The sequence below is a fragment of the Tupaia chinensis genome, unplaced genomic scaffold (assembly GCF_000334495.1).
Source record: "Tupaia chinensis unplaced genomic scaffold, TupChi_1.0 Scaffold000422_1, whole genome shotgun sequence".
NCBI lineage: Eukaryota > Metazoa > Chordata > Mammalia > Scandentia > Tupaiidae > Tupaia > Tupaia belangeri.
Genome location: NW_006159927.1, coordinates 165,546 through 168,391, shown reverse-complemented (window position 1 = coordinate 168,391; position 2,846 = coordinate 165,546).

The window sequence follows — 2,846 nt, the reverse complement described above, 5'->3', positions numbered from 1 at the left end:
CCAGTCTTCATTTTCCAGTTTGCCAGCTTGGCCCCCACCCCACCACTTGAAAGTAGTCTAGGAAAAGCCATGAAGGACTGCCTGATGGCTAATTCCGAGACCCGGTCTCCACATGTAGCCTTCATGTGCTTGGAAGCAACCCACAGTATTTTTGATACCAGCGGCCCTATTATCCTTTTTCAGAGATTCCCCACACCTACACATTCTTATTTCTTTTACCCTCAGGTCAGTCCCTTCTCTTTGGCACTAGGTGGTTTTCAAACTTGGGACCACCCCAGGCCTTCATGGTGGAGAGGGCAGTTGTTGTTGGAAATGTGGGTTACCAAGCACTACTACCAGGCTCTGTCCAGCAGCTCTGGAGTAAAGCCTGGGGGTCTAGGCTTCAGCACACTTGATCATCCCCATGCAGGCCATCCCTGGACCACATTCTGAGGACTCCACGCATCCCTAGGGACCACTGCCCTCCCCTACTCCACAGCCCCCCTCTCTGCAGTGGCTGATCCCCTAGTCCTGCCTTTCAGGAGTGCATTTCTTCCCCCACCGGGAAGCTTTGTGGAACCCTTAAATTCCTCAGGCCCTCAGCCTGCACCTGTTGTCCCTCCATCACCCACCCTGTGAGGTCCCCTGCTCTTCCCCGCCCACCAGTCATGCTGTTGTGGCCTCCCTAGGGGTATCAGCCTCTGACCAGCCTTCTCTCCTAGACTACAGTGCTGACAGATTTTCCAGAACACTCTCCTGATCAGTGATCCATGACTAATTTACCCTGCTTCTCTGCCCAGACTACCCTAAGCGTTGTCTCCATGGCTGCCCACCTCCCTGCCATTCTTGGTTGTCCACTTTGTAGAGCTCTACCTACATGCACACCGCAGCCGCAGACTTCCTCAGTGACCATGGGCTCCTGCCTGCCCGTGCGCCTCTTCTCTCGGCTAAAAGTATCCTTCTCCCAGGTGGTGTCCCTCTTCAAAGGCCCTGCCCTGAGCCTTCTTTGTACCCTTGCCCAGTGCCTCTGACCAGAAGCATCCCCCAGTGTACTGTAACCCCACAGCAATTTGTGTTTTGCTCTCGGCACTGGCCACCCAGGCCGGTGCCACCGCAGCTGATTGTGTACCGTGTCACCTCCCTTTCTAGACTGTGAGCTCCTTGTGGGCAGGGACTGTCTGTGTTCACTCTGTGTTCCCCTGGCACCTAGCACAGTGCCTTGCCCTTGATAGGGGCTCAATAAATGTCTGCTCGAGTGAACTGGAGCACTGTGCCTTTTTGATGGGGTGTCTGGCAGCGGGACCAGTGAGATCGTCGGAGGCCAGGCGTCCACATCCTGTAGAAGATCGGAGGTTAGCCTGGCTCACTGTTTCTCCAAGGCTCCAGCATACACCATCCTGGGCCTGTCTGTCTACACCAACTTCCAGGCCAGTGACCTGGCCCAAGCTATTCCTATCATCAGCATTATTCTTTGGGATTTCCCATCTGGTGGGAGGACCCCTGGGATCACATGCCCAGATCTATTAGAAGCCATTTTCTACCACGAGGGAAGCGTATCTATATCTATGTATGAGGCAGCGTGAGTTCCAGGTGCCTATTGTCAGGGAAACCCTTCCTCATATGAAGCCATGGCCAATATCTAACCCACTTCCCTTTTTACTTGTACTAGTTCAAGGTGGAGTCACATTCCTTGAGATCAAAGCGACTCGAGTAAACTGTATGTTCTTGTCCTCGGTAAGAATTGCAGGTTGGAGAGGTTCATACATTTAGAGAGGTCGCAAAGACTATGCAAATAGAACTTTAGAAGTCCACCCCAGTCAAACAATGGCATAAGAGCCCAGCCGATTCTGAATAACTTAACTCACCCCTAGGCAGGCTGTTCCTGTCACTGCTTTCCCCTGCCCATGTGCCTGCTTCCTCTGGAGGCTGGGTCTTCCTTCTGTTCCCTGAAGTTCTTGGCTCAATACCCTACTTGTGCAGAGAGCAGACCTGTTCATCTGGGGTTTGGCCTTTCCTCATCTGTAAAGTGAGTATAAAATCATACTTCCTACTTGAAGGGTGACCTGAAGAAGAAGAGCATTAATACATACCAAGAGGCACCTGAGGATCCCGACACCTGCGATCCTCGACTATCCCTGCAGCTCTGAGCAGCAGCCCCTCGGACGGTTCCATAACTGCTCACTGCCCTTAGAGCACCCCTGGTCTCTACTACCAAGAGCTCCTTAATCTTACCTTCACCTTCCAGGTTCTGAACGTGCTTCTCTGGCCCTGCCAACCACATATGAACTGGGGTTACCGTGTTTAGGTTCATTTCTACACTTCTTTTTTTTTTTTTTTACAGTTTTTTGCCAGAGGACATGTGCACTCACTGGAGAGAGAGACAGTGAGAGGCAAAGTGAGAAGTCACCCTGCAGGGGAGATGGTTACCCTGGAATCCCTTCTCTGTTCTCTTCCTGGGATGTTGGGCACACACACGTTCCCAGTGTGATTTTCAAGGTCCGAGGCTCAAACTATAGTCACCCATGTGGGAATCCAGTGTCTTAACCACTGTATTACATGTTGGCTGTCCCATTTTTAAAAATAAATGAAATAACCTCTTTTTTTCTTTATTCATGCACATGAGAGGGAGGAAGAGCACCACCATAGGATCTGGGCATACTCTTCCTCCAGTCCTCAAGCCTATTGGATCTTGAGCATTGCGGGTGTCAGACCTACTGGGCAAGGAATTCAAACCATGGCTGCCCTGTGGGATCTGGCTTCTCGGGATCTGGCTTCTCCTGAGCAGCGCATTTCCACCGCCTGTGGGGCTGTTCCCTGCATGTTTTTCAGAGCCCCTGGCAGAGCTGCAGGACGGCCTGCTGTGGCCT